We start from the raw sequence: 12,194 nt of genomic DNA on the forward strand, positions 1-12,194 counted from the left end.
GAGAAAGCATGCTGGGTTTTGCCAGTTACAGTCAGAGTAATTAAAGCGTCTGGATTTACATGTGGTAGGGGAGAATATTTCTTAGTTTATTCTTAAGAAAAATGGAATTATAAAACTCAACCACATTTTTTCCTTGAGGACTTTAACCAAAGTCCAGGGCCATAAACTTGAATAAGAGGAGAAACAGAATTATTCTTTTCTATCAAGACTATATATAGAAAACCTGCTTTTTTTACAGGAGATTTCTAATAGGAAAGTTTATTTTTTTGTAGTTCCCAGCTCCTTTTCAGATAGTGCTCAGCTCAGAAATTCCCTCACAGTTTTTCTCAAGGTTATTCCCCAGTACTCGATCAGACTTGATTTTCTGTTTCTTCCCTCTCAGCATTCCAGTTGTTTGTCTTCTTTTTCTTTGTGAGGTATTAAGTTTTTATCACCGAACACTGATTTTAGCGAGTCCCCTCCAAGTCCACATATGAACCTCTGGTCTGGCAAAGATTACAGTCCTTTCATCTGTTTGGTTCTATAAGGGAGTCCCATTGCTTTTATATTTTTTGGTAAGTATAAGCAGCTGTTTCACAAAAACATTACAAAAAAAAGTTCACCTCAAATGAAATAGTTATGGTAATGTGGAATGTGACGTATACCGTGAAGTCACATAGTGTACTCTTGTTTAGGATAACTTGTGATGGTCATGGTGAGTTAATACAGCCAGATCAAGCCCATGCTGTTAAAACCCTTAACCAAGATGTACATGTACATATATCTCCTGTCCAGACCTTTCATATAGAAAAGGTCTGGTGAGAGTGATTCACATGGCAGAAGGAGGAGAGTACAAATGACATGTCGGTTACAATTTCAGTGTTCATTGCAATCCACTAGATATCCTTGCCATACAGCAAAAACAGACTACTGGACCAGATGTCAGGAATGTTAATGTGTGTCTTTAAGGTCATATTTCATTTTCTTTCATTTTGCAAAGAATTGAGTTTTGTTCCTGGCCTTTTGGGAGGGAATAGAGAGTTTTTCATTACCCAATAATAATCAGCTTGAATGCAAGAAGCATATTTAAAGGAATTCTAAGTATATTACCATAGTTGTTACTGCAGGTGCCTCTACACAGCTCCCTCTGTAGCAGTTAATCACTATAAACCTTTTAAGAGTATAAACCAGATTAATTTTGCAGTAGTTTCATTCAACTTTACATAGGATGAAGTTAGTTAATATCCCCCCCCCCCCTTCTTGAATTTTCTAAAGAGAGAAGGCTTTAAAAATATTTTGCAAATAACAGTTGTTCTGTTCACAAGCTATGTAGAATTCATCCATCCATTTACACTGGTGCGCTATTTAAAAATTCATAAAAAATATGAGATAAATCTTGCCAAATAAGGAGTGTTCCCTTTTGTTAAACATACATGTTAAATTAAATGCCTCCATACACTGCTTATCATGTTAGACGAAATTCATTCTGTGGTAAGAGCAGAAGGACTGGTTTGATTAAATGTGTTTCATTCAAGGGAGAGGATTGAATAGTTTGACAAAATGTGTTTTGTGGATGGATTAAGCACAGGAGTGTGAATTGTGGAATGCTGTCTATGGAAAACACCGATGAATTGATTTTAAGATGTTGAGTATAGAACGGATTGGAGTGGTTTAAAACATGCACTTTATTGATCAAACAGATTGAAAGGCCTGACAAAAAGTAAAATGTGCCCACAGAACTCATTCTGTCATTGGGGATGTTTTTCATCTACCTGCATTCTCAACGAATTACATTTTCTTATATACTTCATATGCTCTTATCAGCACAATGCCACTTTCTCCCAATTTCTCTTTCCTCTGACAATAAAAAGTGTTTGGTGAAATTTCTTGCTGTGAAAGATTTCACAGGCAGTGTATAGCTCAGCTGCTCCTGTTTGGTGCATGCTTCTGTGGCCTAGAGAAGGGTCAGAGGTAGAGCTCAGGCAATTGGGCATTTGGGTTCAAACCCCTGTGCTGCAGTTTCATCCACTGAATTGGGTGAATAACGCACAGGCGGAAACCCAGCAAGGCGTGTGTTTTGTGTTGAAATGCCTGACTCGGGGTGAGTGAGATTCACACCCTAGCACAGCTATTGTTAATTAGGCACCTAGTAATGGTGTTCACAAAATCCCAAAAGCTGAGAGAAGAGGAAAGTTAGCTAAAGCATTTGGAGACCATTTGGAGGCTGAGACACAGCTCCCATCCTCAGAGCTGTTTATTGATGCTCAGGATAACTTTTCAGCACAGATGCCTGTGTCAGGCCAGCCCTTTCCTCTCTGGGGAAAGGTAGTCTAGCAGCTCAAGTGTTTAATGTTTAACTGTAGGAAAACTTGATTCATATCCACAGTGTGTGTACCTGCTTTATGGGTGACCTTAAAGAGCTTCGCCCTTCTCTAGAACAGAACCAGTCATGTTTGACTCCTGCAGGTAACTATAATAAGAGGAGGTAATTATAACAAAAGCATAAGGGACATGGGTACAGACAGTTTATCAGAAAACCGTAGAAAGAGCTTCCAAAGGCTGAACGGGTTGTGCCTGCGAACTCTAGGCAGACCTAATGTAAAAGAAGAATAAATGTTATCTTTTTTTTCTTTACTCCTTTAGAAAGGAGTAATTTTACAAGGCAAGTCCTGACTCAGTTTTACCAGGAAAAATCCAAGGCCATTAAGTGATATGCAGAAAATTACTTTTTCCAGAATGAATGGATGAACATAATTGAACCATAATCCCAGACTGCATTTTGCAGTGGGGCTGGTTTAGGTGAGTTCAGTAAATCCTAGATGGGTTTGTTTCCAGATAGTAGCACTGTCTAGGGTCTGAAGTTAGACATGACTAGATCCTTGCAGACCCACTCGAATAATATCTGTGAGCCTGTTGAAAGTTTAATTTGAGAAAAGTGTGTTTCTGGCATATCCAGAAGCTTTTGAGCTAGTAGACAGTCTATGGATTTTTCCTTTGTTCCCTAGTTCAGAATTGTTATCATGCCTGTTTTGTATCAAATGCTCTCATAAGAGTTCATAATGCTGCATAATAGGGCTAGGTTGAAGTGTCTATAAATTGTTAATGGATAATGTTAACTGACCAAAGTTAATAAAGATTCATTAAAATTCATAAAATGGTTCATGTATATTTCATTGGAAACATAAAATGAGATACTTTTCCAAACATGGATGTTTCCTGAAACTTAAAATTAGGAATTTTCAGAAGCATTAATTAGTGGAAAGCTGAAGGAAAAGGTTATGATGAATGTACAGTTTGAGCTATTTTGAATAAATCTTCTGTATAAGTTCATAAATTATTCAGTACAAACCACTTATGTAATATTTCTTAAAGGTAAAAGAAGTGTCCTTTCAGACTTGGTTGCCCTTTCCTTAAAGCAAAATAACTCTGCTATTTTACTGGAACCAAGTAACAGAAATAAATTGATTTTTTTTCCCCCAAGGCAGGCATCTGTTACTTCCTAAAGTAAAGAAATACTCAAGGAACATATGGTTGATAGGATGTGGCAGGGTACTGTTTTAGAATAAGAGATGTATATGAGACTGAAGCAGGAAACAGGAAAGTATCGGATTCAGCCAATAGACTGTCAGCATGTCTTTATCTAAAATTAAGTGAGCTTTTGAGTAAAGCACTGTCTGAATGAAACTGAAGTTAAGAGCAATTCAGCTTCTGAACACAGAAGGAAGTTAGGCCTTACTAGCTGCTTAATAAAATTTGCTTAGACTTAATTCTGTATGGTTGACTAGCATAGATGGTCTTAGTTAGATGTCCAGTTCCATTAAATGAGTGCCTTGGGGTTGGTGGGTAAAGGTTACTCACAGGAATAAAAATTTCAGAACTGCAGATATCAGATCCAGAAAGGCTTCCAAATTTATTCTGACCTGGAAAGTGAGTTATTAACCTTCCATATTCATTCAACAGGCTACTGTTGAACAATTATCAGGAAATAATTATGAGGGGAAAATCTATGCTCCAATGGAATGAAGATGCTATTTCCAAGAAGGTATTAATGAGTTGTAGACTATACTACCTTTTTCCCTCCATCTTGCTGCTTAAAAGTGTCTGGTGTCTTTAATAATGTAAGGGAAGGAAGGGACAGGAGATGTTATAGTGGGGGTCTGCAACAGGCCACCCAATGAGGAAGACTGAACAGATGAAGCCCTCTATAGACAGATAGGAGCAGCCTCACATTCATGAACCCTGTTCCTCATGGGGGACTTCAACCACCCCGATATCTGTTGGGACAATGCAGCAAGGCATAAGCAATACAGGAGGTTCATGGAATGCATTGATGATAAATTCCTTCTCCAAGTGATAGAGAAGCCAACGAAAAGAGCTGCTATGCTGGACCTTGTTCTCAGCAACAAGGGGGGGCTGATGGGGAATGTGAAGCTCAAGGGCTGCCTTGGCTGCAGTGACCAGGAAATGGTGGAGTTCGAGACCCTTAGAGCCATGAGAAGGTCACACAGCAAGCTCACAACCCTGGACCTCAGGAGAGCAGACTTTGGCCTCTTCAGGGATCTGCTTTATCATGGGATAAAGCCCTGGAGGGAAGAGGGGGGGCAAAAAAGCTGGTTTATATTCAAGGATCACCTCCTCCAAACTCAGGAGTGATGCATCCCAACAAAGAGCAAGTGAGGTAAGAATGCCGGGAGGCCTGCACGGATGAACAAGAATCTCTAGGGTAAGCCTGCAGAGCTTGGAGGCAAGGACATAGAGCCTGTGAAGAATACAGAGAAACTGTCCAAGCAGCCAGGGATCAGGTTAGGAAGGCCAAAGCCCTGATAAAATTAAATTTGGCCAGGGATGTCAAGGGCAACAACAAAAGCTTCTATAGGTAAATCAGTGATAAAAGGAAAACTAGGGAAATTGTGGGTTTTCTCTGGAAGGACATGGGAGACTGAATTACCTGCAATATGGAGAAGGCTGAGGTACTCAACCACGATTTTGCCTCAGTCTTCACCAGCAAGGGCTCCAGCCACACTACCCAAGATGCAGAAGGCAAAGTCAGGGACTGGGAGAAAGAAGAAGAGACCAACTTAGAAACCTGAAGGTGCACAAGTCCATGGGACCTGATAGGATGCATCTACAAGTCCTGAGGAAACTGGCAGATAAAATGGCTAAGCCACTATCCATCATATTTGAGAAGTCATGGCAGTCTGGTGAAGTTTCCACTGACTGGAAAAGGGGAAATATAGCCCCATTTTTAAAAAGGGAAAAAGGGAAGACCCAGGGAGCTATAGGCCAGTCAGTCTCACCTCTGTGCCTGGCAAGATCATGGACTGGATCCTCCTGGAAACTATGCTAGGGCACACAGAAAATAAAAAAGTGATTGGTGAAAGCCAACATGGCTTCACTAAGGCCAAATCTGCCTGAAAAATTTTGTGGCCTTCTATGATGGAGTTACAGCGTTGGTGGATAAGGGTAGAGCAACTGATGTCATCTATCTGGACTTGTGCAAAGCATTTGACACTGTCCTGCATGACATCCTTGCCTCTAAATTGGAGAGACATGGATCTCACAGATGGACTATTCAGTGGATAAGGAATTGATTGGATGGTCGCACTCAAAGAATTGTGGTCAATGGCTTGATGTCCAAGTAGAGACCAGTGACGAGTGGTGTTCTTTGGGGTTGGTATTGGGACTAATGCTGTTTAAAATCTTTGTTGTCAATATGGACAGTGGGATTAAGTGCACCCTCAACAAATTTGCCAGTGACACCAAGCTGTGTGGGGCGGTCAACATGCTGGAGGGAAGGGATGTGCCATCCAGAGGGACCTGGACAGGCTGGAAAGGTGGGTCCATGCAAACCTCATGAAGTTCAACAAGGCCAAGTGCAAGGTCCTGCACATGGGTTGGGGCAATCCCAAACCCAACACAGGCTGGGTGATCAGTGGATTGAGAGCAGCCCTGAGGAGAAGGACTTGGGGGTACTAGTGAATTGAAAACCGACTATGAGCCAGCAATGTGTGCTCACAGCCCAGAAAGCCAACCACGTCCTGGGCAGCATCAGGAGAAGTGATCGAGGAAGCTGATTCTTTCCCTCTATTCAGCTGTCATGGCACCCCACCTGCAGTGCTGTGTCCAGCTCTGGGGTCCCCAACATAAGAAAGACAGGGACCTGTTGAAGAGAGTCTGGAGAAGGGCCACAATAATGATCAGGGGGCTGAAGCAGCTCCCTTATGAGGACAGGCTGAGGGAGCTGGGGTTGTTCATCCTAGAGAAGAGGTTTCAGGGAGACTTTATAGTGTCCTTCCAGTACTTAAAGGGGACCTACAGGAAAGATAAGGAGGTACTCTTGATCAGGGACTCTGGCGATAGAATGAGGGGTAATAGTTTTAAACTGAAAGAAAGTAGATTTAAATTGGATATATTGAAGGAATTCTCCACTGTGAGTGTGGTGAGACACTGGCACAGGTTGCCCAGAGAAGCTGTGGCTGCCCCCTCCCTGGCAGTGTCCAAGGCCAGGTTGGACGGGGCTTTGAGCAACCTGGGCTAGTGGAAGGTGTCCCTGTCCAGGACAGGGGGTTGGAACTAGATGATCTTTAAGGTCCCTTCCAACCCAAACCATTCTATGATTCTATGACTTCTATGTTTTCAACCCAAGACATATTACTAACAATCTCTGAATGTTATTGCTGGGAGGGCCCCTCCCAAAATAAGCCTTTTTTCCCAGTGTGGAATTGGCTGCATCGTGATTTGTGCACTTGTTTTCATGCAAAATTGAATGTTGAATAGTATCTTCACTCTGCTGAGCTGCAAAGGAAGGGAGCTGGCAGGCACTCCAATGGTTCACATCAGACTGAGTGTCCTCAAGAGGATGGGTGTGCTACAATGAGAGGGGTCAAGATTTCCTGGCAGCTGAGAGCAAAGAAGCTGTCAGTAAAGGAAAGTTGCAAGATACACGTGAGACAAGGGTTTCAGTTAACATAACAGTACTGTGTTTTTCTAAAACACTTTTAATGAGTAGATTTCAAAATTACTCAATGTCTTTATTTTACTGAAGGCGTGGATATGTGAGCTGAGCCAATGAAATGAAGTAAAAGTAAAGCCAGAATTAGAGCATGAGTCCCTCAAATCTCAACTTGAACTTTATCTCCTAACGCCACCTTACTTTGTCTGAGGGTAAACTTAAAGAAGTGTGAGACAATAGACTGGAAGGGTGTCCTGCCTTCCCATGATGGATCAGCTAAGGCTGGAATGACTTCAAGTCATTTTCTTATGAGCAGTTTGGGGATCTCCTTCCCCAGAGTCACTGTAAATATTTTATATTTTCTTTCTTTGGAGCAAACATTTCTGTTCTTATGTTCACATCATAGAATTTCATCCACTGGGTTTTAGCAGGTTTTGCTTTTTGTTTGATTATTGTTTCCATATGTGCATATTATCTGTATTTTTATTAAGATTTCATTCACCTTGTTGATTTACCATTGTTAAACAATTTTTTTTTTTAGAAGTGTTTGACCTACTAATAAGAGAACCACCCTAATTTCCATATTGAATGACTTGGCAATGTCTGGAAGTAGACCTGGATGTGCTGTGAGATATTTGGACAGATATTTAACACTTTCAAGTGCTATGACATTTGATGTGTTGAGCAAGACTGGACAGAAGGAGATGTTTGGGCTGTAGAATACAGTCTAACTGCAGCAGCAAGAATGATGTCCTCCGATGACACAAACTGTCAGGGACATCAGCAATGAAAAGAATGACATAAGAGATTTTATCTGCCCTATCCAGATAGCTTTTGCATTTGCTGTGTTTCTACTAATATTCATTTCAGTACAGCAGAGTAGAGCTTGATGTCATTTGTGAGTCTCAGTTTTACACAGCATGACACAAATGTACCTTTGAGCTAGGAAGTTTTGCAGTTAAGGGTGTGGTTTTGTGTCAGTTATAATCTCCTCCACAGGCTCCTCGTACGAGAAACTCTATACTGCTACAAAGGCCTCCCCAAAAGCTGTTTTCCTAAAGCAAAATGACAGCACCAGCATGAGAAAGCTCTCTTTGCAGATCTGGGTGAATGTCTAAGCATTCAGGTTTCGTACTGCTTGAAACAAGCAGGCAATTTCTAGGATTTTAATTTTACTAGCTAAGACCCACCCCTTATCTGCCTGCTTTGAAGAGGGGCCCCTAGCTACTGAAGACTAAATTATGATAACTCTTATCACTACAGAAACAGTTTTCTTTCACTGGGAGCTGATCAGCATTCAGAACCACATTCTGGTGATTGCTTCAGGCTCCTGTACTTGTAGGAGCAGGAAAGAGTGAGCAGTAAGGCAATATTTCCAACTTATTTCTCAAGCCATAATTCTGTGCATCCACTCAAATTGTCTTCTCATATTACAAGTACAGAGCTTGTATCTTCAGCATATCAGACCTCTCCAGTTGGTTGTATCAATACATAGAACATTGTATTATTTAATGAGAACATCAAGAGTTGAGAGTAGAGAATGAGGCAAATCCTGCATTTTTCCCATGAAAATTTTAGGAGAGTCAACAGACCTGTTTGATTTTGCACTGCTTTTGGCATGATCAGAAGAAACGGAACATTTTTGAAAGACGTTGGAAATAAAGTTTAGGTGATCAAGATGATTAAGAGAGATGTGTGTGTATAGGCAAGAGAGAGATGTAATTTCTTGTTAACTAGTCAGATGCCCTGATATATGGCAGAAGTAGAGGGCTGGTTTAGCTTTGGTACAAAACAAAGTATGAGAAAGTAAGGTGAGTTCTAAAGACTACAGGCCAGGAGCAAAACAATGAGCTGTGGAGGAAAGATCCTTGGATGCCAGAGGATCATAGCGTGAGGGAAATGTTGAAGAGATTCTTACAGCTTTCTTTGTGCTAGGAAGTTGCATGCAGCGGCATATGAACCCTGTGCAGGGCTGACTATCTGCACCTATCCATGCTTCATGGGAAAGGAGATTATCTACTAGAAGCTTCTGCTTTCACTATTGAATTGTGGGGAAAAGTGAGTTTAAGCCACTGGAAAGTTTCAGGAGAGGGAGTGAGATTAAAGCAGTCTGGAGACAGGAACTGTGGGTCTCAAATTTAATGAACTGCCCTGTTATTAGATGAGGAAATACACCATGAAAGAAATAGCACTGAAGCCAACTAAGGCACAGGGAAAGATAGTTCATGGCCCAAAGATTTTAAACATGGTTCCTTTTGCTGAGTAGCCAGAGATACTTAATGCAAACTTTACTGTCATCCCTCATGACCTGAGTGAGCATATATGCTAGTAGCAGTAGCCAATGTCTAGGTTTTCCTGCAAGAGGAAACTATTAATACTGGTATATTACTGTTTTGAAATGATGTTCCTTCAGATACCACTGAGATTTGAATTAGATTTCTGCTTTACATAATTTGTTATGAGAATAGCATTAAAAGAACATATCTGTCCGAATGAATGTCATCCATACACTCCTCCTCTCTTTGCACACCTACAGTTTGTAACATTTGAGTCATTTCATGTGTATGACAGTAAGAGACTGAACACTACTGTTAATTGTACAGGAAAATAGAAAAAAGATTATTTTTATCCTAATATTGCCACATCTCCAAAAATTTGAAAACTTTAGATTCATGTCTGTTATTCCTTACATGTTTCACTCTTAGATCTTTTCAAACTGTTTTCCACTGTGTTCAGTTTTAGATGATACTTAGAACTGCAAAGTTATCAGCAGTCCCATTAAGTTCCATTTTTTTTCTCTTACTGACTTAGTTGTATCTTTTGTTCTGAATTCTTAATCTTTAGTAATTTTTAATGTGTCTTCTCTTGTACTGGCTTTTATATGTCTCTTCAAGTCTGCGTCATTACAAAAATAATGATTTTAAATGTGTATATATAACATTTAACTGAAATTAGTTGAAAAAAGGCAGGGCTGAGCAGAAGTACTTCTTTAGCTGCAGTTAAGCCATTTCTTTCTTTCATTAAAAAAATTAATTCTCTCTGCTTTTTCCATTTTCTTCAACATTTTTCCTTATCACACTAAAATAATCTTTTGTAGAAAAGTTTTATAATTTCTAAAAGAAGACCCTCAAGTGAATCTCTGTCATCTTTGTCTCCCTGATCACTATTTTGCTATTTTGGTTGAGATAGGCTGGTCCAAGATGATACTCTCTAAGTCAGATACACAAACCATCCTTTGCCAAATAATACATTTGTAAATGTAGATGTTATTCATCTCACATGAGTACTTTCAGCATCCAGTTGACAGTTGGAATCACACTGATTCTTTTGATCCTTCTTAAACTTTTGAATGATATTAGACATTCACCATTCCTCTTGTGCTTCCTCTGTCTGCAATGAATGATCCATAAGATTTGCCAAATGCTTTCCTACTTCTCCTGCTACTTACTTCATAATGATAGGGTATTATTAATCTAGATCTGCTGTCTTGTCATCTTTTATTACATCTAGTTGCCAGACTTTATACCATCTTGTAATCATAAAATCTTAGTGCCTTTTACTCTTTTCCTCAGAAAACTCTGCTCCTGTCTCCAGTGTGTGATCTTCCTTCCTTTGTTTTTCTTTATCAGTGCTAACGCAAAGATGCATTTACAATCAAACCATTATGTGTGCTTTGTTTTTACTGTGAATTCCTGAGTCACTTTACCCCAAACCTCCATCTCAAGATTAAGGGTAATTGAAAATTGACTAGTGACATTGCTTAAGTGTGAGGTTTTATTTATTTGTTTACATTTTAGAAAAAAATGTGTCTTCAGTTGAATTACTGCTGTTGAAAAGATGACATCTTATTGAAAAAATCCCAGGGAACCTCAGTGCTAGAAAATCTCATCTCATAGGGAAGGGACTGTGAAATGGTTTAGAAAGACGATTCCATCTCAGAAGGAAAGAGATAAAGGTGAATGATGAATGAGTGAAGATTTAGACTGAGAATCAGATTTACCATTTAAACATTCATATTGTGGACCTGTCTTGCTGCAGGACTGGAAGAACAAGTCCATCTTGCCTCCTATGGGAAGGCTGACTCTTTGTATTGATTCTAGATACCAAGCAAAAAGGAGAAGTGCTGCCAGCATCGCAACCATTACAGCATCACAGCTTTCCCTTGCCATTTGGAGGATTGCAGATATGTACAAGAAACAGGAAATTTTTAACAGATGGTTATCCACCTTGAAGTGAATGAAGGTCAAAATGCTGAAGATGAATGCTGTCCTGTTGATCCTTACATGAAGATATAGATATTAAATAAGAAATTATTAGCACAGGCAGATCATGTCTATCTATCTGAAATTTAAAGAAGATTTCTAGTGCATCCCTAAACTTGTTCATTGACCAGGTAATCAATTGTATATATATGTTCTTGTTCCGGATACAAACTTGCAATCCTGTAACAGGATTTGCATTTACAGGTAGGTATCCATCATCCATGGCTAGAAATGAAAACTGATATTAAAAATATGAATATATACGCAAAACCTTCAGTTCCTCTTTGAACACTTTGAAATTACTTTGAACTACTAAGCTATTAATAGTTTTGATGATATTATAAAGGAGAAAAAAAGATAAATTATATTTAATAGAATTTAACACTGTTAATAAAGCTTTACATTTCCAAACTCCAAACAAGACTTTTTTTGGGGGTTGGTTTTTTTTTTTTAAACCTCACCCTCCTCCTTCTTCTTTTGTCATTGACTGGGAAAACCTTTTTGCAAGATATGAATATTGCATGTCTGACTGGAACAGATGAACCCAAGGCAAAACTTGAGATGTCTACACAACACATGCAGAAAAATGTCTGAATGCATTGGTGAAGGAAGTAAAACATTTTCATTCTTAACAGAATGTTTCAAAATATCTTTATGTGCTTTCTGGATGTTTAGATTCACTGTTTTAAATGCTGGTTTTGTTTTCACTGAAGTTTTTCTTTATCCCTTATGTCTTATTAAAAAAAAAAAAAAAAGGAAGAAAATTTTTAGACTGATAAGCCACTAGCAAATAAAGTTTTTGAAAATGGTGTTAGGCAATTCTGGGAAATAATAGATGACACATGAACTTTTTAATGGGCTAAGTCTGTAATTAAAGGCCAGTTGTGACCTGTAATTTCCTAAGAAGCTGCTGCATTCCCTAGAAGACTTCAATAATAGTGAATTTTCTACTTGCAAAATCTTTTAGTGTAGGTGGAAAACAACAGGAAAAAGAATCAGGA

The sequence above is a fragment of the Athene noctua genome, chromosome 4, assembly GCF_965140245.1.
Source record: "Athene noctua chromosome 4, bAthNoc1.hap1.1, whole genome shotgun sequence".
NCBI lineage: Eukaryota > Metazoa > Chordata > Aves > Strigiformes > Strigidae > Athene > Athene noctua.